The 27,137-nt window shown below is 45.3% G+C and overlaps 1 protein-coding gene and 1 pseudogene across 2 annotated transcripts in view; both read left to right on the forward strand.

Moving 5' to 3' along the window:
* LOC147899017 (1-aminocyclopropane-1-carboxylate synthase 6-like) overlaps positions 1 to 27,137 on the forward strand; it is a 102,861-nt gene that overhangs the window by 30,927 nt on the left and 44,797 nt on the right. The gene's annotated exons all lie outside the window — the stretch shown is intronic.
* Positions 13 to 4,280, forward strand: LOC147899018 (uncharacterized; annotated as a pseudogene).

Here is a 27,137-nt window from a genome sequence, read left to right on the forward strand (position 1 = left end):
ACCATCACAATCATGTCGCACCGCGAGAGATCACTGACTATCTTCGAGCAGGAAACAGACAGCTTTGATGAGGAGCACAATACCAGTGAGGGTGAAGAAGAGCAAAATGATGAGGGACAGCATGTTTGTCTTGAGCATGCCACTGAGGATTCGTAGGACGAGGTGGATGAGACAGAGGAGCTTGATCCCAATGCCCTTTTTCAGTTACAAATGCAAAGTGCAGTGGGAGCCCTGTCACAGCTGCAACAGACTTTTTTGGAGATTATGCAAGCTTATTCTGGTGGTAATGCTCCCCCTGGAAGCAAAAAGACAGTTGAGAAGAAGCAGACAAAGCATAAGAAGACTCAGAGGCGTGTATCTTTCAGTAGACAGCCACCAGAGATGCCCACAGTCACCCCTGTAGTGGGTAATGTCAATACTTTTCATTCAGTTAATCAAGGACAGCAAGTCCCATTTTGGTGGAGGATCGGTTTTTCAGTCAATGGTGGGACAGCCCACCGAAGGGCTTGGTATGCCTGGTACATACTTGGGTAGTTTCCAGCCAGGAATGCAGAATTTGCAGCAGCATATGGAGGGTGGAATGCCCCCTGCAAATGCCAATATGATGTATGCAAACATAGGGATGCAGCCCGGTATGCAGACAGGGATGCCAGGAATGATAAGCAACACTTGGAGTGTGCCACAGATGCAAGGAATGGGATCCGGAATGGTCAACCCCACCATGGGCATAGGCGATATGGTACATAATATGGGATCCACGATGCCTCCACCATATTTACAGCCCCCAGTTTATGATAATCTTACTCCCAAAGGTAAGCTGAAAGATTATAAGGAGGGAGGGGCAGCTGTGAAGTTTGAAACCTTCAATGGGATGCAGGATAGATTGAAGGCTCTGACATTTGTGCAACAGTTTGATGCTGCCTATTCCGGTGGTCATTTCACAGAGTCTTCCAAGGTACGAAAGGCAGCCACCTTCTTGAAGGGTAACGCACTGCAATGGTGGACCAATTTGCTTTTGCAGGGTAAAGCTGTTGGAAATAAGTGCACACTAGGTGTACTATTTCCCTAGTCTACATTTGTCTAGTCTCAGTTTAGTCTTTGTGTCTTGAGTGTGTGCCATGTGGCACCTCTACAATTATCCCATAAGCACTCTTACTCTATGTCTTGTACTTTGGCCCATATATTCATGGGTCACATCATTGCAATCTATCTAGCTTGTGTCTTGTCTACACTCATCTACAAGGTAACTCTTTGTCTTTCAATCTTGTTCTTATTTTACTTCTAGTTTTCTAGTTTCTAGCTCTTGCTTTTATATTCCTATATGGTATCAGAGCCACTGTTCCCTTACTCCTAGAGATTGAGGAGAGGGAGGCCAGAAAGAGAAGCCATGCCCTCTCTCTCTTTCTCTAAGTGCAAGAGAGTATGCTCTCTTTCCTCTTGAGGACCTCTACTACCTACGTGGAGAAGCGACATCTTGAAGAGGAGGCCGCTCCAAGTTGCTGCCCGCCATCTCCATCTTCTGCCCATCTTCTCCACGTTGCTGCTATTCAGACCGTCACCTCCAGCTGCTGCCGTTCCTGTTCAGGTTGCCTCTACTGCTGCAGATCTGCCCGCCATTTCTGCCCCAATTTCGTGAGCTGAAGGAGCTGCCCACGACTTTCTGAAGCTGCTGCCCGTATCTTTCTGTTCGAAACAATGGAGGAGCTGAAGCTGTTCTATCTCTGCCCAACCTGCATCAGGCCGCCCCTTTTTCGCCCACGTGCTACCCTGATGCTTCCCGTGTTGCTGCTCTCCTTGGCTGCCTTCTTCATCGACTCAAGGGGCTGTCTCTGCCTGGGATTTATTGCGCATCATCTAGAGGCAGCTGCAGATCGACTTTCCTCCTGTTAACGAGCTATTTGCTGCATTCAGTTCTGCCATCAATTACTCTTTCTCACTTCCTCTTGAAGAGTCTACAAGGTACTGTGCATTGTCTCTTTCAGTTTGCTGAGCAGTTCTTTTTGTTATTCTCATATCTGCAAACTGCTGGTTCCTCATGCTTCAATGGGCTGTCACATGCTATGGCCTTGACAAATGGTGAGCGAGCCGGCTTCTTGGATCTCTTCTTTCATTCATTTCTGCAATATTGTAAGGGAATAGACACTGCCCTTGCATCTTAGCAAGAGGTAAGACCTTCCCACATGGCCTCTTCTACTCATTCTCTCATGTCTATCGACAAATTCAATGGGTCTAACTTTCATACTTGGCAAATCAAAATCAAGTGCCATCTTATGAAAGAAGGTCTTTGGGACGTTGTTCACCGTGCTACTCCTGAAGATTCCGACATTGAGCAAGTTGTCACTTATGTTTCCACTGCCAAGAACGACAAAGCCTATGCTATCATCTTGCTCGGTCTTGGAGATGATTACATTCATCACATCTCCGACATAGAGTCTGCTTCTCAAGCATGGATCACTCTGGATACCCTTTTTGGACCCCGATCTAAAAACTCTAAGATTGCACTTATGATCTCATTCTTTGATCTACATATGCAGGAGGGAGCTACTATAGCCTCTCATGTCAATTATCTTCGCAGTCTTATGGTTCAGCTTGCATCAGTGAAGTCCCCCATCTCCGAAGATATTGCTATTGCTGTGCTTCTCAAAAGCTTACCTGACACCTATGCTACTCTTGTCACTACCTTCAAGTATCACAATAATCCTACTCTTGAAGGTATCATCAATGCTCTCCAAGAAGAAGAAAGAACTCAACAACGAAAGGTAACTGACACTGCATTTTTAGCAAAGAAAGGAAGTTCTAAGGTAAGAAAGCCTTGCACCCATTGTGGCAAAACTAATCATATGGAAAAGGACTGCTTCAAGGCTCATCCATGCACCATTTGTGGCCGTGATAATCACCGGGAGAAGGACTGCTACTCCAAACCCTCTACATCAGCCCCTGCATCTACCTCAGCCCATGTTGCTGCAACATCTCCATCAGCAGATCTTGCTGTTCCTTCTTCATATGATGAGAAGTGGGCTTTCTGATTACTTCATATTTCTTGTCTACCACTTTGACCACCGATGATGTAGGTCAAGGGGTTCTAGTGTCTTACTCATTCTGCTTTTGGACCTGAGGAGGGAATGTCTCCAAGGTCTATCTGTTTGTCTACAGTCAGTCTTTTGTCTATCTAGTCTTGTCTCTCTGTCTATTTGTTTATCAATCTGACTGTGTTTTGTTTTAGATCCATCTTGTCCCTACCCTTGTGGACCCATATGAGGATATCACTTGAGGAGGGGTGTCTCAGGATCTTTGTCTGTCATGTCTTCTATCTTGTCTCGCAGTCTATCGGTCTTTATGTTTGTCTTCTAGTCTTGTCTTTCTGTCTTCCTCCTAGTGTCCACTTAAGGAGGGTGTTGGAAATAAGTGCACACTAGGTGTACTATTTCCCTAGTCTACATTTGTCTAGTCTCAGTTTAGTCTTTGTGTCTTGAGTGTGTGCCATGTGGCACCTCTACAATTATCCCATAAGCACTCTTGCTCTATGTCTTGTACTTTGGCCCATATATTCATGGGTCACATCATTGCAATCTATCTAGCTTGTGTCTTGTCTACACTCATCTACAAGGTAACTCTTTGTCTTTCAATCTTGTTCTTATTTTACTTCTAGTTTTCTAGTTTCTAGCTCTTGCTTTTATATTCCTACAAAAGCCCCTAACACTTGGATTGAGTTCAAGCAAGTTTTCTCATCTGCTTGGCTTACCACCACTTTTGAAGTGGATATAATGACAGCATGGCATAAGCTGGATGCCGCAAATTGTAAGAATCTTGAAGAGTATAACAAAAAGTTCTGGGAGGCCTTATTGCCAGTCAGCTCGTATAGGACCGTATCATTGTCTGAGCAGGTGGAAAAGTATTGTTGTGGGCTGCCAAAGGAGCTTCGTGATTATTGCACCAAGACAAAGGTCTCCAACATCTCTCAGCTGATTGAGAATGCTACTACAGCCTATGCTCTCATGCAAGGGATGACTCCAGGATTCAAAGGTAAGTAGCAGGATGACTCTTTCACGAAAAGGAAATTTGCCAAGACAACCAAAGTCAAGTTTGATGTGGACCAGCGACCTAATAGTAAGCCCAGTACCAAAGAGAGATTGTCTCCTGAGGAACGGCAAGCCCTATTTGAAGCTGGAAAGTGTTTCCTTTGCAAAGAAGAGGGCCATCAGGCCAAAGATTGCCCCAATCGTAAACGGAAACAACCTATGGGAGCACATGAAGTGAAAGAGGACAGCCACACGCGCTAGGAGATTTGTTTTCCTTTGGTCGAAAGCAGTAATTTTGATATGAATAATTGTAACAGCCAGAAATTGGAGAGTCTCCTCTTTCTAGGCTGCTTTGTTATTTGCAGGATGGTTCTCCCCTGCTAGTTTTGTTGATTTTTGTACCAGCCAGAAGATGGAGAGTCTCCTCTTCTAAGGTGAATGGTAAAGTGCAGAATAAGTAGTCCTTGTTATTGTTGGATTGCTCTTGTTGCCCGGCATGGCTAGAGCAGCACATCCATGTATCACATGCCTGTTTTGGATGCTCTTGTTGCCCGGCATGGCTCGAGTAGTAAATCCATTTAGTACATGCTAGTTGGTTTTTGATTTGAACCATGAGGCAACGGTCCAAGTCTAGCATAGATGGGCTGAACCGATTCAGCTTGCGGTGATGCAAGTCTGCAAGGATATCGAGTACCGGCATCTATGTTCCTAGGATCCATTATTGTGATGTGTGTGTGGTTCAAATCATTGGAGGTGAGTGAACTAGCAGATTTCACTCAGAGTGGTGTAGTCCACTTAGTTGTTGTGCTTTGAGCTGCCTTCGGTTGTAGCTCCTTCAGGCTCAGCAGAGCGTAGGTCTAGAGCATTGCCTGATGCTCAAGAGGGGGGTAGTTCCTCCACCCCCTTGTCAACAGACAGGCTCACGGTATCTAGAAGTCGCTTGGTGACACTATATGTTTCACCCGAGGTATTGTTTGCTGACAATACATCTGCTACGGGACTTCTATGATGAGTGTACTAGTCACTCCACACGGATGATGCATTGATATATGGATGGACACGCGCACTCTCCTAGACCATATCATCATTGCTGGTGGTTTATGTTTATAGCATCAAACTTGATAGTTTGCTGTTTCAAGAGGAGGGTATGTCACGAGGACGTGAAAAGTGATGTAAAGTATCTTCATAACTCAACCTACGCTAAACTGGGGGTTAACCATGGTTAAGTGTTGTAATGGTTTGGTCGTGAGGGACTGGCTAGAGGAAGTGCACACTTCCTAGAAGTTCCTAAGGGCTAAGTCTAGGTGCACCACTAGGTCCTAGGGGCAAGGCAAAGGCTTTAAAAGAGGGGTCTAAAAATTGGGCCCAAGGACAACCAACGTTGTCCTTGGTATGGGGGTTAGGACTTTAATGAAGGGGCAAATGGCAAGGAGGAGGTGCCATTTGTCAAGCATGTGTATGCATGCCCTTCCCCCACCTTCCGTCTCTCTCCCCTCACTCTCCCAGAGGTGTAGGACGTTTTCAGTTGTTCTTGTGCAGTTTTTGAGCTGTTTGAGCTGTTTCAAGTCTGTTTTCAGTTGTTTTAACAGTGTTTTGACTGTTCCAAGGCTAGTACACACTTCTAGGAAGTGCGAGAACTCATTTATGAATTTTCAGAAAATTTTCGTACAGGGTGTACGGACGTCTGTACGGCTGTACGGAATCCGTACGGACGTGTTCAGCTGCCTCCAGCAGGTGCCTAGGGTTGGCTTTTTCTGTGCTGGACCTTTGTGCACATGTTTTTGGCTGCGTGGTGGCTTCTGGAACTGTTCTGGACCAGTGCAGGCTGCAGGAGGAACTTTCCCTGTTGCTTTTGGCACCTTCTCTTAGGAGGACTCAGGCACAGATCCCGAGGCAATCATTTCGGGGCAGATTTGTGAACCATCTTTCCTCTACAGCTCTTTCTTGTTCACCCTCCGCTCTCTACCTTCATTTCTCTCTTCTCGTGATCGCTAGAAGACACCTGCACCTTGCGGGGAGCTTGGATAGAGGATAGGTGCAAGGAAGGAGCTCGCCCCTCTGCCACAGACAGCGGGAGCTGGTTCCAGGTTCGGTTTTTCCTTGTTCTTTCTTGCTTTGCAGCTTTTTGCAGTGCATGCGTGTTGTGTGCAGTCTTTCAGGACTCCAACAGGTTCTAGTAAGCACCCAAAGGCCAAGGTGATTCTGTGGAAGGCCTAAGGACCATGTGATAGCCTTGAGGCTGCCTTGAGCTCAGTTTGCCAGTGGTTTGGATGCCTGAATGTCTCTAAGTTGTGTCAGATCAGAAGTGAATGCCTGAGTATGCCTTGCTAGTGGGAATTCTAGTGGTGCAGTGAGATTAGATGCCTTGAAGACAAGTAGAGGATTTGCAGAGAGGAACAGTGCAAGGTTGAACCCTTGTTGTATGTACCAATTTCATTCCTAAAGAAAGAAATAAATACCGGAAGGGGCGCCAAGTGTTTGGGGCCAGTGTGGTGTCTTGTACTTGGTTCCATTGAGCAGCCTCCATCGAGTTATTTCTCAAGTTGTTTCTAAGTGGTATTGTTTAAAGTTAAGTGGTTGGAAATGATACAATGTGGCTGTGAATAATGAATATGCAATGCAAGTTATGGTCTACTGCGCTTTAGGAAACTGTAGGCCGGTTTCAGAGAACCTCCAGCCATTGAGGAGAAACCATCCGAACACCGCCGGTTCAAGAGATTAGAGGAGCAAAGAAGGGCGCAGGAACACTTGGTCAACTACGCTTTGATGACAGAGGTGATCCGTGCTGAAGAACCCAAGTGTCTTGAAGAGGCACAGGGTGATGATAGGTGGATGGAGGCTATGGAGTTAGAGTATGGCCTCATAATGAAGAACAACACTTGGGACCTTGTGGATCGATCACCAAAACGCAAGGTAATCGGTACCAAGTGGGTGTACAAGACCAAGTACAAGTCCGACGGCACGTTGGATAAGTACAAGGCTCGGCTCGTGGCAAAAGGATTCGCATAGGTACATGGTTTTGATTATCAGAATACTTTTGCTCCCACAGCTCGACTAACCACAATTCGCAGTGTTTTGGTTTTAGCAGCACAGGAAAGTTGGCCCGTGTTTCAGATGGATGTAAAATCCGCCTTTTTGAATGGAGATCTCAAGGAGGAGGTATACATGGAACAACCACAAGGTTTTGTGATCCCCGATTCTGAAGATAAAGTCTGTAAACTCAAGAAGGTACTTTATGGGTTGAAACAGATCCCACGAGCGTGGTGCCAGTGGATTGATGCCTACTTTCTGCAAAACGGGTTCGATGTAAATTTGTATATCTACAGAGGAGGAGGCAGGTGTATGATCGTGGTCCTTTATGTGGACGACCTTGTCATAACAGGGAACCATGAAGAAAAGATCTCGCAAACAAAGCAGTTGCTAGGAATCATAACATGAAACCATGAAGAAAAGATCTCGCAAACAAAGCAGTTGCTAGGAAGAGAGTTTGAAATGACAGACCTCGGACTAATGCATTTCTGTTTGGGGATTGAAGTTAAGTAAGAGCCAAAACAGATCTTCATCTCACAGTTGAAGTATGCTGGAGAGATACTGAAGGCATTCGGCATGGCTGAGTGCAAGACAGTTGGCACTCCTATGGAAGTTGACGTGAAGCTCTCAAACGAGGATTCATCACCATTGGTGGACGACGCGAAGTACAGAAGGCTTGTGGGCAGTTTGATTTACTTGTGCAACACATGGTCGAACATCAGTTTTACGACTGGTGTACTAAGCAGGTTTTTTAATAAGCCCCGTGAGAACCATTGGAGGACAGGGATGCGGGTGTTGAAATACATCAAAGGCACACTTGATTATGGCATCACCTATACCAAGGGCAACAGCTTGATCGGATTTTGTGACTCGGATTGGGCATGAGACGTGGACAGCAGTAGATCAGTGACATGTTACTGCTTCTCACTTGGATCTGCAGCTGTGTCATGGGCATGGGTCAGCAAGAAGCAATCTACAGTTGCTCTTTCTTCTACCGAGACTGAGTACAAATCAGCATGTTTTGCTTCTTGTGAGACAGTGTGGTTGAGGAGGATTTTAGGGAACATGGGTACAGTGCAGAACAAGCCTACACAGTTATCATGTGACAATCAGAGTTGCATGGCAATTGCAAAGAACTCTGTGTTCCACGCTCGCACAAAACACATTGAGATTCAATATCACTTTGTATGCGAGCTCATCATGGATGGAGAGGTCGACTTGGTGTACTGTCCGACTACAGAGAATGCTGCGGACATCTTCACGAAGGCTCTTGGAAGAGACTTGCTAGAGAGGCATCTTCATCGATTTGGCATTGGGCCGAAAAAGTAAGTTCACTTGCGGGTGGACATTGAGGGGGGGTGTTAGATATCAATGCTCCACTCTCGTGTAACTACGCGGGAACCAGCTAACTCTACTTGTAAGCACCCCATATGAGGAGAAGGCATTTGAGTAGCTTGATTATCCGGTAGGTCCTGGTTTGGACACCAGATGGGGGCCATGTGTGGCCTGATGGCTGGATGGCTTCAGATAGAGTTGGCACACTGCCAACTAGGCTATATGCAAGTGCGGGAAGGCATCCCATGACTGACCGCACTGAGGGTAGATGGAGCATTTCCCGGGGCAGTCCACTATCGGGCTGCGGGGCCCGTTTGGAGCCCCAGATGATCCCGGATGGCTCTGGGCTGAACGGGGACCATAGGTTAGTTGCTTTATTTTGCGCCATGGTTCTATCGAGTGGTCGGTGGCCTATTTCGGGACCGATCCCCAGTCAGCCATTTTGGGCGAATTGGGTCGGTCGCCCAATTGGGTTTAACCGACTACGACTGGTGGCTATATAAGAGCAAGCCCGTGAAGCCCATCATTATCACTGGCTACAGCAACCCTGATTCCTTAGCATCCAGCCTCCGTCCTCTACTGTTTCCAGCACGCCATTGAAGCTTCTCACACAGGAGTGCACGGCTGGGAGGCAGCGCCATCTATTGTATCAGTTTTACAGTAATCAAAATTTTGATTCTCCATACTATCTGCTTTTCTCTCTTGCATACGAGATCCTGTTATTTGTTGAGCACAGACGTTGTATTGTTTTCTTACAGGGTCCTCTCTATCACCTTGATTAGTGTCAGCCCTAGTTGCTGCAGGTTCTTTCCTCTTCTTGTTAGGACAATCTGCTGCCCTATGACCCGTCTCTTTGTAGAGGAAATACCTCCCTTCAGTAAACAACTTGTTCCTCTTCTCAGGAGTGAGAGAAGAGGGCTGCTGTTTTCTCCTTTGTCCTGCCACAAACTTTGATTTAAGAGGGACTTTTCCAGCTTGCTGTGGTTTCTTTGGCTCCTCCTTGAAGTAGCTCTTGAAACTTGAGACTCTGCCTTGCACGAGTGAGTAAGCTGTGTTGGCATTCTCTATCAACTGTGACATGCTGGAAATATGTGTCTTGGTGCAATAGTCCCTCAACTCTTTGGGAAGACCACAACAATACTTTTCAGCTTGCTCTGAAATGGGGACGGTTTTGGAAGAGCCCACAGGTAGAAGCGCATCCCAAAACTTCTTGTTGTAATCCTCAAGATTCCTGCATTCCCTAGCATTCAAGTTATGCCACTGAGTCATGACATCCACTTCAAAAGTAGTGGTGAGCCATGTGGCTGAGAATGCCTTTTTGAATTCAACCCATGTAGTAGGTGTTTGGCCCTGAAGGAGAAGGTTAGACCACCATTGCATGGCATTTCCGTTAAGGAATGTGGCTGCCTTCCTGATTTTCGAAGACTCTCTGAAGTACCCTCCAGCAAAAGCCAAATCAAATTGCTGCAAGGATTCTCAAGGGATGGAAAAGAGACTTTGCTGAGGGGGATGTTGTGCTATGCTTTGATAACAGATTGGACCACCAAATGGATAAGAAGTTTCTGCCACTGTGGACTGGTCCATACAAAGTCATCAAGGAACGTAGCAATGGGTCTGTACAAGTTCAGGAGCTGCATGAGCCATATGTCAAGAAGGTGATCAACAAGCATTATCTCAAGCCCTTCTTTGTGTGTGATGGTTCTAGGCATGGAAATGCTGTGCATTCCTTGCCTGGGGGGGGGAACTGTTATGGATAAATTTGACCAAAGTAAAAAGGCATAAATATGAGTGTGTGCTTGTACGTGTGGCAATAGTATAATAAAATATGGAGTGCATAGGGCCCAGGGTTGAGGTGGCAGGCCATGACCATGTGCCACCCTTCCACGTAAGAGGATCCATGAGGTGTGTTGTACATAATCCATGGTAGTAATATTATAAAATGTTAAGGTGGCATGGCTCCTCCATGTGCCACCCCTCCATTGAAGAACACCCCCCCATAGCTGGGTTTGTAGGCATAGGTGGTATTGGCTGAGTGTGTGACATCATAGGGCTGCCTCCCTGCAATCCACGCTGTATCCCCACATTAGCATACAAAGAATTTGGGGCTGGCTGTGAGGTCATGGCCTGAACAATGGATCCTCCTCCAAAGTGTGTAGGCTGAACCACATACTGTGGTTGGGCTTGCTGCCCTTGCTGCACATTTGGAGCATTGCTACCATGCTCATTCCCATTTGGTCCCTGCCTCTGTGGCACTGCAAGTGGCTGTACCACTGGTGTAGGTGGCTCTGATAGTGGCTGTACCACTGGTGTCGGTGGCTCTGGTAGTGGCTGTCCCACGTGCATTTGTGGACCCTGAATGAATTGTGCCTCTACCTCATCATGTGAAGCTGAGTACAGGGCAGCTTTTACAGCAACAGTTGAATGTGTCTGGCTGTGACGTCTATTTGCTGATCTTCCTCTGTCATTGGAGGGTCCTTCTCCAATTCTCACTGATTGTCAGAGTGCCATTGCAGTGGCAAAGAATCCAGTGTTTCATGCTCGCACGAAGCACATTGAGGTTCACTATCACTACGTCAGAGCGAAGTTGCATGCAGGAGAGATCAATATGATCTTTGTGTCCACACATGACAACGTTGCAGATATTTTCACCAAAGCACTACCACGTGAAAAGTTTGAGGCATTTCGCAGTGCCTTGAACTTATATCCGTTTGGTGATTGATCAGCCTTGTACATGACATTGGCACTGCAGGGGGGTGTTAGAGTTATAGATATAATTCAGCAGTGACCAATGTAATTTAATAAGCTAGTTAGGGGCACTTTTTCCTCTTTAAGAGGTTTTTCCCCCTAACCGCAGTTAGTTCACTAACTATGGTTAGTGACTACTAAGGTTTTGTCACTAGGACAAAACCTTATCTCTCACTCTTTCAGTTGTACTCTCACACTCTTCTATTGCAACTAAGCTCTCAAGCTTTCAGCTCTCAAGCTCACTCTCTCTTGCTCTCTCTCTCCTCAAACACTCACACCCCGTTCGGCCAAGAGCCATCCAGGATCATCTTGGGCTCCAAACGGGCTCCGCAACCTGATAGTGGGTTGCCCCCGAAAATGCTCCGTCTACCCTTAGTGCGTTCAGTCATGGGATCCCTTTCCGCACTTGCATGTAGCCTAGTTGGCAGTGTACCAACTCTATCTGAAGCCGTCCAGCCATCAGGCCACACATGGCTCCCATCTGGTGTCGAAACCAGGACCTATCGGATAACCGAGCTACTCAAATGCCTTCTCCTCATATGGGGGGCTTACAAGTAGAGTTAGTTGGTTTCCGCGTACTTATACGAGATTGGAGCATTGATATCTAACACCCCCCTCAATGTCCACCCGCAAGTGAACTTACTTTTTTGGCCCAATGCCAAGTCGATGAAGATGCCTCTCCAGCAAGTCTCTTCCAAGAGCCTTTGTGAAGATGCCCGCAGTATTTTCTGTAGTCGGATAGTACACCAAGTCGACCTCTTCATCCATGATGAGCTCGCGTACAAAGTGATATTGAATCTCGGGTTCTTTGCAATCGCCATGCAACTCTGATTGTCACATGATAACTGCGTAGGCTTGTTCTGCACTGCACCCATGTCCCCTAAAATCCTCCTCAATCACACTGCCTCACAAGAAGCAAAACATGCTGATTTGTACTCAGCCTCGGTAGAAGAAAGAGCAATTGTAGGTTGCTTCTTGCTGACCATGACATAGCTCCAGATCCAAGTGAGAAACAGTAACCTGTTACTGATCTCCTGCTGTTCACGTCTCCTGCCTAATCCGAGTCACAGAATCCAGTCAAGATATTGCCCTTGGTATAGGTGATGCCATAATCAAGTGTGCGTTTGATGTATTTCAGCACCCGCATCCCTGCCCTCCAATGGTTCTCCCGGGGCTTATTGGAAAACCTGCTTAGTACACCAGTCGCAAAGTTGATGTCCGGCCGCGTGTTGCACAAGTAAATCAAACTGCCCACAAGCCTTCTGTACTTCACTTCGTCCACCAGTGGTGATGAATCCTCGTTTGAGAGCTTCACATCAAGCTGCATAGGGGTGCCAACTGCCTTACACTCAGCCATGCCAAATGCCTTCAGTATATCTCCAGCATACTTCAGTAGATCACAAAACCTGGTGGTTGTTCCACGTTTACCTCCTCCTTGAGATCTCCATTCAAAAAGGCGGATTTTACATCCATATGAAACACGTGCCAACTTCCCTGTGCTGCTAAAGCCAAAACACTGTGAATTGTGCTTAGTCGAGTTGTGGGAGCAAAAGTATTCTGATAATCAAAACCATGTACCTGTGCGAATCCTTTTGCCATGAGGCGAGCCTTGTACTTATCCAACGTGCCGCGGACTTGTACTTGGTCTTGTACACCCACTTGGTTCCGATTACCTTGCGTTTTGGTGGTCGATCCACAAGGTCCCAAGTGTTGTTCTTCATTATGGAGCCATACTCCGATTGCATAGCCTCCATCCACCTATCATCACCCTGTGCCTCTTCAAGACACTTGGGTTCTTCAGTACGGATCACCTCTGTCATCAAAGCGTAGTTGACCAAATGTTCATGCGTCCTTCTTTGCTCCTCTAATCTCTTGGACTGGCGATGTTCGGATGGTTCCTCCTCAATGGCTGGAGGCTCTCTGCCGTCCAAAAGCTGCTTTACTCACTTCGGGAATGGCCGTTGCCGTTGTGGTTCTGTAGGCTCTTCTTCCTCTTCTTTATCTTCAATCCTCCCAAGCACCGTTGGGGGAGTTTGGTCTACTGTTGGTGGTTGTACTGGATGGATATCCTGGTCCTTGTTATCTGGGAAGGAAGCATCCTCCTCCAATTGATGCGGCTGTTCTAAGAAGACCACATCGCGACTTACTATTACCTTCTTGATAACAGGATTATAGAGATAGTAACCCTTCGCCTCTTCACTGTAGCCCAAGAAAATACACTTCCGGCTCTTCGGTTCCCATTTGGTCTTGTTAGCATCAGGGACATGCACAAAACAGTCACATCCAAAAACTCTGAAATATGCAGCTGAAGGTTTCTTACCAGAAAAGGCTTGCAGTGGAGTCATCCCGTTCACAGCCTTCGTGTAGCTACGATTCAGAATGTAAACTGCTGTATTACATGCTTCAGCCCAGAAAGTCTTTGGCAAATCTTTCCCTTTCATCATACTCCTGTCCATTTCGCAGATGACGCGCATCTTGCGTTCTACTACTCCATTTTGTTGTGATGTATGTGGCGGGGGTTTCTGCCTCTTGATCCGGTGACTTTTGCAGTAACTTTCGAATTCATTTGATGTGAACTCACCACCTCTGTCTGATCTCAACTTCTTCACCCTTCTTCCCGTTTCTTTCTCGACGATTACATGCCATTCTTTGAACTTACTAAAAGTCTCATCTTTAGTCTTCTGGAAGTATATCCATATCCTTCTACTGTAGTCGTGGATCAGCGTCATGAAATAGTAGGAACCACCCAAAGCTTCCGTCTCCATCTTTCCGCAGAGGTCCGTGTGAACGAGCTCTAGAGGAGTCTTTGCCCTGTTGGCCTCTTTAGGAAAGAGATACCGATGCTGCTTGCCCATCATGCAAGCTTCACATACATCGGGCAGATTTGTAATTTCTGGTAGGTCTGCAATCATTCCACTTTTATGCATCTCCTTTAAAGAACTAAGGTTTAGATGACCAAACCTTTCATGCCATAGCTTAGTGTTCTTCACATCGGCTTGAGCACGGAAAGCTGAGAGTTCATAGATGTTGTTGCGTCGTGTACCTTTACCAACGACCTTTCCTTGAAGATCTAAAATCTGTGCACCATTCTTATCGAATTGAACTTTGAGGTCTCGATCCTTGATCGCAGAAACGGACAACAAGTTCCTCTTGATATCTGGTACATAAAGAACATCAGACAACTGTTTTACAACTCCATCTGACTTGAGAGCAATCGTACATTTTCCTTTTGCTGGACATTTTGCCTCATTGCCGACTGCTACCAGGATGTCATTCCCTATTGGATGTAGAGAGGTATACCAATCCTTCCGACTGGTCATGTGGCGCGATGCTCCACTGTCAATAATCCAAAGCTCATCCGCAGATACGTGAACTGCCTCCGTGCAAATCTCCTCAATTGCTACGAACAGCTCTACTGGTACTGCCTGCGCGCTGTTGCTGGACTCTTTCTTTACTCCGTTCTTCTTATCTGCAATCTTCTTCCGGCACTCATTCTGCTTGTGCCCTGCCTTATTGTAATAGAAGCACTTGATCTTCTTCTTTCTCTTTTTATCATCAGAAGGAGATGGGTTACCAGAGTTCTTACCCTTACCTTTCTTTGATCCAGCCAAGAAAGCCGAATCTTCTTCAGTCCTCGTCTTTTGACGCATCTCCTCCTCCAAAACAAGACCGTCGTACTTTGGTGGGAGAATCCGTATACACCTTCGTGCTAGATTCTCGCTGGTGATGGTGATGCCAATCGCAGTCATCTGATCGTGCAAATTCTTCACCCTGGTGATGAACTTCTCTGCCGTTTCAGACTCAGACAGTTTCTCGTTTGCGAGTTGAGTCTCCAAATTCTGAATGCGCGTCTGATTCGTGGTCTCGTACTGATTTTTCAAAACCGTCCATGTCTCCTCTGCTGTGATGACATGTTGAATTATTGCAATGACAGAATCACTTACACTGCAGACAATAGAACACAGCGCATCTGCATTTCTTCTTGTCCACGCGAGAATCTCATCCGCAGTTGGTACTATCTGTTGTGTTGCATTGGCTGGATTCGGTCTCGCAACCGGCTTCAGGTCCACCCCAGTAGCAGTATTCCAAAGCTCGTATGCGCTTAGGATGGTCTTCATCTTGAACTTCCAGAGTGGATAGTTAGTGCTGTTCAACTTTTCGCTTTGGCCGAACGGTGGGATTCGTAGTCTTGCGGGCTGGGCCATCTCTCACAATCTGCTCGCAAACAGAAACACACTATCAAATCTTCTTGCTAGAACCCAAGCTATGATACCATGTAAGAAAACAATACAACGTCTGTGCTCAACAGATAACGGGATCTCGTATGCAAGAGAGAAAAGCAGATAGTATGGAGAATCAAAAATTTGATTACTGTAAAACTGATACAATAGATGGCGCTGCCTCCCAGCCGTGCGCTTCTGTGTGAGGAGCTTCTATGGCGTGCTGAAAACAACAGAGGACGGAGGCTGGATGCTAAGGAATCAGGGTTGCTGTAGCCAGTGATGATGATGGGCTTCACGGGCTTGCTCTTATATAGCCACCAGTCGTAGTCGGTTAGACCCAATTGGGTGACCGACCCAGTCCGCCCAAAACGGCCGACTGGGGGTCGGTCCCGAAATAGGCCACCGACCACTCGATAGAACCGTGGCGCAGAATAGAGCAACTAACCTATGGTCTCCGTTCAGCCCAGAGCCATCCAGGATCATCTGGGGTTCCAAACGAGAGTGGGCTGTCCCGGGAAATGCTCCGTCTACCCTCAGTGCGGTCAGTCATGGGATGCCTTCCCGCACTTACATGTAGCCTAGTTGGCAGTGTACCAACTCAATCTGAAGCCATCCAGCCATCAAGCCACACATGGCTCCCATCTGGTGTCCAAATCAGGACCTACGGGATAACTGAGCTACTCAAATGCCTTCTCCTCATATGGGGGGCTTACAAGTAGAGTTAGCTGGTTCCTGCGTAGTTACACGAGAGTGGAGCATTGATATCTAACAAAAGCAGCAAAGGCTTTCTCTATCCAAGCCGCCCAGGGACGACTCTGGATGATGTGATGAGGTCCCGGCAACGGAACCACTGTAACCGGCCTTAGATCACTAAGGGCAGTGCATCTGTCTCTACTATCTCACAAAGATGAAAATACAACCAACTTAATTGATTGCCTTTGTTCACAAACCAAACTCAAAGCATAGAACTTCATTGCACAGCATCATGGAACCATTTAAGACAAGGGAGGATAGAATGCCCCTACTCAGAAACATAGAGAGTGACACTTGTTGGCCCCAACACTTGGCACCCCTTGCGGTATTTATTTAAACTGGTTAGCTCAAAGGTACAAAGGGACTCCTTTCATGATCTCATCTGCAGGTGCAACCTAGGACAACGCCAACCCGTGGCTGTGCTAGTGACCAACTCCCAGTGCTATTGTCATGTGCATGGTGTACCTAGGGTTGGATAGCAGGTTAACGTGGGTTATGGGATAGCATAGGGCTGGATGGCTATTTTTAGCCGAGATTGCTATATATAGAGATTGATTCATATATAGTGCTCGCTTTATATGGAGGGAGCTATTCATAGCATTGTGCTATCTATAGGGGGTTTCCTTCTATATAGAGGGAGGGCCAGTGCTATTGTGTAGATCAGTTGAGCGCACCTCAACTGATGGATGGGACTTGGACCCAGGCCGGGACTGTGGCCATCTACATGGCGGATCATAGGTGGTGTATCGAAGGTCCTCTGGACGGGCTCAGGTGGTATGGGACGCCTGGGTTAGATACGGGCCTATGGATGAGTCGAGCTGTAGCCCACGTGCTCGAGGGTGGTCGGGAGGATCGAGGCGCCTGGGCTATGATTTTGGTTGGATTGAGGACGAGATTCTAGGTCAGTGATAGGGTCAGATCCTGCGGGGTCGTGTCATTTGGTATCAGAGCCGTCCTATCACGATTGAATTCAACGCGAGGTATGCAGAAAAGATGTCTTCCAGGTACGCTTTTTGAGATTGCTCTTGCAAAACTGAATTTCCGCTCATGTATGGGCTGAATCGTTGGCTGATGATGTGCGCTCATGATTGGGAGAGTTGTGGAAGAAATAGAAGTCCATAGGCTGTGTGCTCTCTCGGTTGCTATGTGTTTGGAAATCGTGATTCCCTGAGAAGGGTAGGCGATGAGAAGACTTGATGCTTTCAGCAAGAGATATGAGGATGGATCGTTTCTGACTATATCTACCCATGCTTGGGTTGTTGATGTGATTGGCTGTCTGGGGACGCGTGAGAGTGGGCTGGTTAGGGAAAGAATTCGCTCTAGGTTCTCAAGGATGAGATTCCTACCCTAGAGACCTAGATTTGCTGCAGTTGAGAAGGAGGAGGAAAGAGAGGGCGTTCATAAGCCAGAGAACGGCCGGATTTGCCACCCTGACTCAATCTGGGATCATCTGAGTTGAAGAGGGATTGGCTACCTGATTTACTCATATTGTCCTCCGAGTTTTTTATTTGCAGTATACTTTGGTGGTATGGGACACTAAGGTATGCTACTTTTAAGATTCTCTGATGTGATGGTATAATCCAGCGTGAAATAATACCCAAGGACCTCTAGGGTGAAGTATAAGTAGGCTGAATTGAATTGGGGGCAACCTGATTAGATTTTTTAGGAGGCATGACTAAGATTCTTTACCCTGAGTAAAGCCATGTATTTTTTGGGTTCAACCCTGGAGCTCCATAGTCTAGACTCAATCTCATGGAGGGTTACTACATATCTTCTGATGATGGTATGTCAGTGCCTTGTTTGGAACTTGATGTTCCTAGATAAGAGATCCTAAGAACTGGATGATTGGAGCGGTTGTATTGTGCACAAGTTTATACAGGATATTCGATAGTGGATTTAAGAGATTCCAGATTGTATGTCTTTGGATCATTTACAATGTTATTCCTATGATGGTTGAATTATTCATGTCTAGAATAGTACCATTGACTGGATATAGCCAACTGAATTCTTACTGGTTATCCTCATGTAGGGGCATTTCGAGGATAGATCAAGGGGACCATATCTTTGGTCAGGATTTTGCCCATTGATACTTCCATGAAGATTCTTCCATCATGAGTTATGAATGGATACCTAATTGTTTTGCGATGGAAAGTCTGTCATGTATTTCAACCCAAGAATTTGAATTACAAGGGTATTCCGTTGAGGGATTTTCTAAATACTAAGTAATTCAAGAATTAGGGTTGATAGAAATTGCAACCCAAAAATTGGCCTCGAGGGGTTCAATTGATGGGGTTGTTCGAACAATGATTCCTCGTTCTCAACCTAAGATTTTGAGTTCAAGGATACTCAATAGATAAGGTTGATAGAATTATTTACCTTCAAGTACGGATTTTACCATGCTTGTGTACGAATATGTCAACGGAATTAACTCTATGGATTCAGGCGTTATTGGATTTTTCGAGGAGAATACTCGACGATACGTAACCTTGTTTAGATTGAGAGATTTACTTTCCTTGGGTTAGTTATCAAAGATTGTGGCTTTGGCCTTAGATTTTCTTTGATTTGAATCACATGGAAAGTATAGCACACTCAAACTGATAGTCAGAGTATAGTTATTGGCATGGACTCATCTTCACAGAGAGTTTTCGGGCTTTTTGGTGAACTCAGGAGTGAGTTCTTAGAGGAAGGGGAGTATGTCATGTGCATGGTGTACCTAGGGTTGGATAGCAGGTTAACGTGGGTTACGGGATAGCATAGGGCTGGATGGCTATTTTTAGCCGAGATTGCTATATATAGAGATTGATTCATATATAGTGCTCACTTTATTTTGAGGGAGCTATTCATAGCATTGTGCTATCTATAGCGGGTTTCCTTCTGTATAGAGGGAGGGCCAGTGCTATTGTGTAGATCAGTTGAGCGCACCTCAACTGATGGATGGGACTTGGACCCAAGCCGGGACTCTGGCCATCTACATGGTGGATCATAGGTGGTGTATCGAAGGTCCTCTGGACGGCCTCAGGTGGTATGGGACGCCTGGGTTAGATACGGGCCTATGGATGAGTCGAGCTGTAGCCCACGTGCTCAGGGGTGGTCGGGAGGATCGAGGCGCCTGCGCTATGATTTTGGTTGGATTGAGGACGAGATTCTAGGTCAGTGATAGGGTCAGATCGTGCGGGGTCGTGTCAGCTATTACCTTGGCTCCTTTCAGCAGACATGCATAATCACAAGTAGACCAGTTTGACAACATGCCAGGCATTTCATTACCCATTTCCAAGCCATTACCGAGCCCAAGAACCACTGCACCCCCAGGAAGAGAGTATCACAACTAGTGCCCCAATCCTCTCCCGGGCCAACGGTAGGGCATCCAACCTAGCAGGAACTCGGTGGGAATTGCTGTAGCAAAGAGTGTAGAAGGAAGATGAGAATTCAGCTAACAAAAAGAGCTTGTTTCAGCCCGAAACAGCTCCAGAAGTAGGATGAGAAGCGAACAACAGACTCTAGTAGGAGGGAGCTTCCTAGGAGTGTCTTCCGGCACCATAAAAGATCAGAGAAGAGTGCGTCCAGCAAGCTGTAGCAGATCGGCCAAGAATGCTTCCACCAGAACAGAGTTCACAGCCCACAAACAGCTCTGTTTTCAGTGCGCCTTGCACCAGGCAGGAGCAGGAAGAGAGGCACCCATGAATATGGCTTCAGATGCAGAAAAGGAGAACTTCTGTCGCGAACAAAGTCGAAAACAGCTTCAAAAGTGGCCCAGAATGAAGGCGTCCAGGTCTTAGAAGCATGTCAACAACAGAGGGCACCAACGGGAGGAGAATTGTTGTGAAGGAAGCATGAAATTCCAGTTCAGTAAGCAAAGGAAGAGCTGCAGAAATCTGCATGAAGAGAATGAGGCTGCTCTGGTAGGGGAGAAGTCTCAAATCAGCAAGGAAGGGAAAGGAAGGGCTCTAGGGTCTTCTAGGGACTTCCAGAGGTGACACAAGGCAAGCAGTTAGGCCACCTGCAGACACCTAAGCAAAATGAAACGTGGGATTTTTAATGCCCCTAGGGGGTGAGATGGCACAGCATGACCCTAGTGCAAAGGAACCAATGGCCCTATTTTGAAGGATCTCTAGGGGGTCAGTTTTTAAAGGATGACCCCATTGAACCAAACCAATGACCTTAGAAAATGAAACCACTCTAATAGCACCAGGAGTTGCACTTGTTGCACATAAAATCCTAGGTACCTTTTGGGCATTAACTAAGGCCCCTAGCCTAGTACCCTAGGCCAAATTCAGTGACAGTTATGTTGAAAGTGAGAGACACATGATTGGAGACGAGCTGAGGCACGAACTGATGTGTATTGATTGATGGGATTGAAACACAGCAAGTACATAGCCTCTTTTATAGGCTGGGCAAGCCTTATCTTCTCACACAGACACCTCATAGATGAGGTCACACACAAGAGAATCTAGATCCTATAATCTAGGTGAGGAATCACATCTACCACATGAGGTGGCACAAGTGGCCTCAAGACTCTTCACACACACACAACTATAGGATACTCCTAGGACTCTAGGACCACACACACTAGGACCACACATACTAGGACTCCGATTTCAACAAACCCCCCTTCGGAGCTAGGGTGAGAGACTATGACATCATCCAGACTGTGCATCCTAGGCAATCTCAGACGCTAACAGCTGAGCATAATTCAGAGGTTGAACCAAGCACTCACATGGCTTAGGTGTCAACGTGATCAGAGACTCAAATCTGAGCATGGATGCATGACCAACTCATAGGTCTAGGGAGTACACCAACATCCTGGAACTCAGCCAGGCCTGATAAAGGAAAGACATAACAACCCCCCCTGTCTCCTAACTGGGTACATGGAAATAAGTGGAGCCTTTTATAGGACAAGGCACACAAAATGACAAATTATTACATCATTTTAGGGGGACTACCCAAGGCAGAGTACCCAACACACATGACTTCTAGAAAGCACACTCTTCATCTATCACCTCATGGAGGGATAGACCAGAAATAGCAGCAGTGCAGGCTTGTTCCTCAGGTCCAAAAGGTGTAGCTTCATCGTCTTCGTCCTCACTCTGCTCCGCAACCATATTGGCATGTTCTTTGGCTTGTACCTGCCATTTTCTTGAAGCAACGATCCTCTGGATGGCCAAGTTTCTGACAGTAATTACATTTAAGAGGTTTTCCGTTCTTCTTGAGCTTATTCTTGAGAAAGAATGCTTTGCCAGATTCGAAGGAAGATTCTGCTTTCTCTGTAAGCCTACGGTCCTCATCAATGAGATGCGCTACCATATCCTTAAAGCTCATATTGCGGCTGACTCTTAGGACAGCAAGGATCTCATTGTACTTGGAAATGTCTTTAATACTGGAGAGAAGTACAACAGCTTGATCATCGTCTTCAACAATGGCTCGGATGGCAGATAATTGTTGGAGAATTGACCCAAGATTGCTCAAGTGCTGATTGAGGGTTTCAGTTTCCTTCATCTTGAGCTTGAAGAGTTTTTGTTTGAGAAATACTTTGGAATTATTGATCTTATTTCCAAACAAATTCTCTAACTTTTCCCAAACGTCGTTTGCTGTCTTATCAAAATCCACATGGTGGATAAGGTTGTTAGCGAAAGCTAGGCCAATGATAGCCATTGCTTTATCATTTTGGTTCTCCCACCAACTGATTCTAGCATCATCTCTTTGCGGTTTTGGCTCCTTGCCATTGGTGATATTCCATATGCCTTCTCGCATAAGAAGAAGCCGGAGTTTTGTCTGCCAAGTTGGGAAATTGCTCCCTGAGAATTTCTCGATGAACGAGGAGTTTTTTATGCTATCCATTGGTGTGAAGGTCTCAGCTGTTATTACAGCCAGTGTCTAAATCCCTTACAATGTTTACTCTAATTTCAAGAAAGGCCCAAATTTTACATGGTAGAAGCTTCAATTATGCCAAAGGAAGACATAGGACAGAAAAGCCCTAAATTTTTGGGTTAGGGTTGTACGGAAGATTATATGCTGCAGGTACAGTCGTACGGCAGGCAAGCCGTACAGCCTATTTTTGGGTTAGGGTTGTACGGAAGATTGTATGCTGCAGGTACAGTCGTACGGCAGGCAAGCCGTACAGGCTGTACGGCTGATTTGCAGTGGGCTGTGCGATCTTCTTGTAGGTCGATGAAGGGGCTTCTGGGCTGACTAAAGGATTGGCCGTTGGTGAGGCGTTTGGAGCGGGGAGAGGAGAATCAGGGCAGTAGCATCCGAGTGGCGCAGATTTCGAGGCTGTTTGGTACGGGCCTGCTGTACAGCAAATCGTATGTCAGTACAGTAGATCGTACGGCAGTACGGCAGATTGTATGGCAGATCATACAACAGCTGCAGAGGTCAGGTTGTACGGCGCAACAGTCCAGCCGTAGCACATGTCGATGTAGATCAGCTCCTTCATGCAGTTGCGTGCATCTTCTCAGCCAGCAGCTCACCATGCTTCCGCTGGAGGTAGTGTAAACTGAAGGTCAGGAGTTCGAGGCACCATCAGCGTTGAGCGAGGGAGCAGTTGCGAGAGAGGCTAAGGTAGCAGGCAGAATGGCGCAGCGTAGGAGATAGCGGGCAGAATGGCGTAGCGTAGAGCAGAAGTGGGAGCAGCAGCGTGGGCTAGTAGAAGAGCGAACAGAGGCGGTAGCATAGTGGAGACATGGCAGCAAAGGATGGGCAGGATGCTTCAGCATGGCTCTGATACCAACTGTTGAAAATGGGGAGAAGGTGAGAGACACATGATTGGAGACGAGCTGAGGCACGAACTGATGTGTATTGATTGATGGGATTGAAACACAGCAAGTACATAGCCTCTTTTATAGGCTGGGCAAGCCTTATCTTCTCACACAGACACCTCATAGATGAGGTCACACACAAGAGAATCTAGATCCTATAATCTAGGTGAGGAATCACATCTACCACATGAGGTGGCACAAGTGGCCTCAAGACTCTTCACACACACACAACTATAGGACACTCCTAGGACTCTAGGACCACACACACTAGGACTCCGATTTCAACAAGTTAGTTTAGACACTTCACCATCACCACCACGTCCCTGTGACACTTTCTTCCCATTTGGAAGGAAAATCAACTCATCGTAAGAATAAAAGAACCCTTTGATGTGGAGAACTCATATCAAGCCCTTTAACATTCCTCTTTACCAACATAGTCGTACACCTAACCTCGTATGGAAACCTAAAGTTATGTTACGGGGTTGTCCTAGCTCTCCTACAATCACATGTTTGTGAGTTGCCTCCCTCACTTCCTCTTCCTCTACTCCCTCCTCCTTTAGTTCCTTTAACTTCCTTAGTTCCAAGAGTTTTTGCTTCTCGAGACTATAAAAGAAGACTCCTTTACCTAGATAGATTAATGTCTCTGGGTCTTTTTTCAATAAAAGTTTTTGAAAAATATAATGTCAGAGGTCTTTTTAAACTTCATTACACCTTGCTCTTTTGAGGATTTGAATCTAAATAAGCTCCATTATATCCAACTTAAAACTTCGTTGGATCGCTTCTTAAAAGTAAAAGCTTCCTTTCAAAGCAAAGAAGTCTATCTAAATAAGGAACTCTTGATTTGTATTTTTACTTCTCCCTCTCTTGACAAGTTAGGCTTAAACTCAATTTTGAAGTCTCCTGAAGTAATGGATTCTCTCCCTCATTTTGTGAGAAGAATTTGGAAGCATCCAGTAGTAGCTTGGAAGTATGTAAAAACTTTAGGACAAAAGGCTTTCAACTATGGAGAGATAGGTAAAAGGCTTTCAGAGCATTCAAAATCTTCCATCCTTAGAGAACCTTGTTGTTGTAAAAGTAAGAGATTCCAAAGCTTTATTGATGCTGATTTAGGACATGTAGTCACATCTGATACCTCAATTTTGCTTTCTAGTAACGTAAGATTCCAAAGCTTTATTGATGCTGATTTAGGACATGGAGCCACAGCTGATACCTCAATTTTGCTTTCTAGTAACTTAAGATTCCAAAGCTTTATTGATCTTGATTTAGGACATGTAGTCACTGTGATACCTCAATTTTGCTTTCTAGTAACTTAAGAGACCTTTTCATGAAAGGCACGAAATTTCGATTGTACTCTTTTAAAGAGTCTTGCCTTTTAAAAGCTATCGATAAGGGAATCTCAAAGTTTGCTTTGCAATTAGAAGAATGTTTAGGAGTTCAAAATATCTTATCAGAATGGAAAGGGAAGATTTTGAAGAAAGTTGCTTTGAAACTAGAAGAAGTTCCTTTGGTTAATTGCTCAAAGCAAAGTCACAATCTTTCTAAAGAAGATGAAACTCTTCTTCGAAAATTCCATAGGAATTTTGTCATTTCTTATATGGACAAATGTTCCAATAACTTTTTTTTAATTTGCCAATTGTTTTACTTAGAATGTCTTTTGAGAGAAGTGAACTTGTCTGCCAGAACTTACGCCCCTGCCTTAGTCTCTCAAAAGGATTGATCTCAAAACACTAGAGTTTTTGCAAGTCTTCTGGGTTTGTTTGCAATCCAAGTATCCCTTTTCTTTGTGCTGCTTGGAAGTTCCACAAAACTCCAAAAAAGCTAAGATTTATTGCAGCTGCTTATGAGACTACTTTGACGGATGTCTCTAAATGCCAAAGTTACTGCTTCAAAGCCATATTGCCTAGTGTCCATGAACTTAAGAGGGACTTTTTAAAGGAAGCGGATGTCCCCTCGCATTCAAGCTGGATTTTAAACGACTCTGTAGGAGTGATTCCTGTTGTAATGTAGCTTAATTCACCCATAAATGGATGCACTAGAAAAAACTAAATTCATACATGTGCAATTATCTTTTAACATTATTTATAATTCTGAATTGGTTCCTTTTAGAGTCACTACCTTACAATGAGGCCCATAAGGTGGTTTCATTTCTTAATTCACAGCGTCAAACCCATTAGCAAGCCATTTTTCCCTATTCTTTTTTGATCCATTTTGGGTCTCTTTGCACTCATTTAGGGGGCACAAGTTGGGGACGTGTACAGTTGGAGGCGGCAAGGTACGACCGTCATTTTTTCCCAAAATTTGACAACTCCCTCTATTGCATTCAAAATTTTCACTAAATTTACTTCTCCTGCGCGCGTCATTTGTTGCCAACCCTGCCACCCAAACATTTCCCTGAATCCAAATTTAATTCCTCTCGAAGCATTCAGGAAAAAGAGTCTCCTATTCTCCTTCAAACCTATGATTTTACCACGCTTTACACAAAGATCGAGTTGGAAGACCCGAAGTTTAGAATCAAAAAGCTGGTGGTTGAAGTTTTCAAGCTGAGATTTGACAAAGATAGATGCAAAGTGCTAAAAGTTGAGAAAATAGCTTGGCTAAATAATAAAGATCAGGACATTGGTTCTAAAAAGAAAAGCTACACAAAGGCAGTAAGTGTTGAAGATGTTTGCTCTTGGATAGATTTTCTTTAGATAATCTTTACATCACAATAGGTGATTCTTTATTTCAACAATTTATAGGAATCCCCATGGACAGTAACTGTGCCGTCTTTTTAGCAAACTTTTATGAATTTGAGTTTATGCAACGTCTTATTTCTATCAATACCTGCCCTATCATTTTACATAAGCTTAGCCAAGTTAGGCGTTTTATAAATGATTTATTTGTACAAGTTCCTGACTTTCAAGACTTTATGTACAAAGACGCTTGTGCTTTTGGAGAAGGAATCTATCCTCGCGACTCTTGCAAACTGAACTACACTTCAAGAGGGAATTCTTGTGTTTTCTTAGATCTTAGACTTTCTCAATCTACCATAGGATTAGAGGTTGATATATATGATAAACTTGAACAACCTGAATATAGTGGTTTACACATTATAAAAATGCCTCACATTGACTCAAACATTTCTGATTTGGCAAAATATGGAGTCATTTCTTCCTAATTCCATAGATTTTCCCACCTTTGTACAACTAAGGAGTCTTTTATCACTCAATGTAGTAATTTGATCACTTTACTATTACACAAGAGGTATATAATCCAAGGTAAATAATGAAAAAAGTACGCACAATCTTAGATATGAAGTCTATTATCTATGGTGTATCGGCCTTAGATATGTTTAGAATGATTGAACATAAGCTGAAAACAAAAAGTGGGAAGTTGAATAGCCCGTTTTTCTTTTAGTTTCAAAAGAGAGTTTGATTGAGTATGCTTGTGCTTTCTAAAAGCATTTTGTCTTCAAGCTTATCTGTAATGCGATGCATCATACAAGAGCTAGCCTTGCAAGCCCATCTCCGGCCTGTTGAAACCCGCTTTGCAATCCTATCTCCAGCCAGTCGATGTCCATTACTAGGAGTTTCAAAACCCAACTGTGAGCCCTTCTCCAACTTGTCTGCGAAGACACCCCGCATTTTTTGTAAGCCCCAAGTCATCTGCAGGCCACGAACAACAACCCGTCTGAGTGCTTCAAATCTCACCTTTGAAAATTCGTTATCAGCAGTTCAAAAGGTCATCTCCAAGTTCGATGCTTTATCTTCCTCTGCACCTCAAGGTTGCCGGTCGCAACACAAGGAGCAATTGCATGGCAGTCTGCCAATAATTTCGCCTCCATTATTGGTGGAATTTTGTAAAACTTGGTCGACCTGCTGCATGTAGGCTATCTCCACTTATACCTTGGTATGAGCGTTGTAGGCCTAGTTATAGTCAGTTAGGACTATTGGTACAGTTAGTTTATGTACCATCTAGGCAGTTAGGACACTTAGTCCAGTTAGGGCAGTTAGACCTAGGGTTTTGTTATGTTGGCTCTCCCTTGAGCCTCCACACTTCAGTTTTGCAGCAATCTATTACAGCATCTCGTTTTTCTCCATTGTGCTTCCATTGCTTCCAACACCCAACGGTGGTATCAGAGCAGGTTGGAAATCCATTCCCTTAGCCATTGACAGCTTTCCCAAGCTGTTTGGTAGCCTCTGGAGCCCTCATTCTTGCTGGTCTTGCTGGTTTAAACACTCCCACGAGTGTTTGAGACCTTTCCAAGCAATTTTGTCGCGAAAGATGCGAGAAGATCG

The sequence above is a fragment of the Dipteris shenzhenensis genome, chromosome 8 (genome assembly GCF_047967505.1).
Source record: "Dipteris shenzhenensis isolate YYH24624 ecotype China chromosome 8, Dip_SZ_1.0, whole genome shotgun sequence".
Classification (NCBI taxonomy): Eukaryota; Viridiplantae; Streptophyta; class Polypodiopsida; order Gleicheniales; family Dipteridaceae; genus Dipteris; species Dipteris shenzhenensis.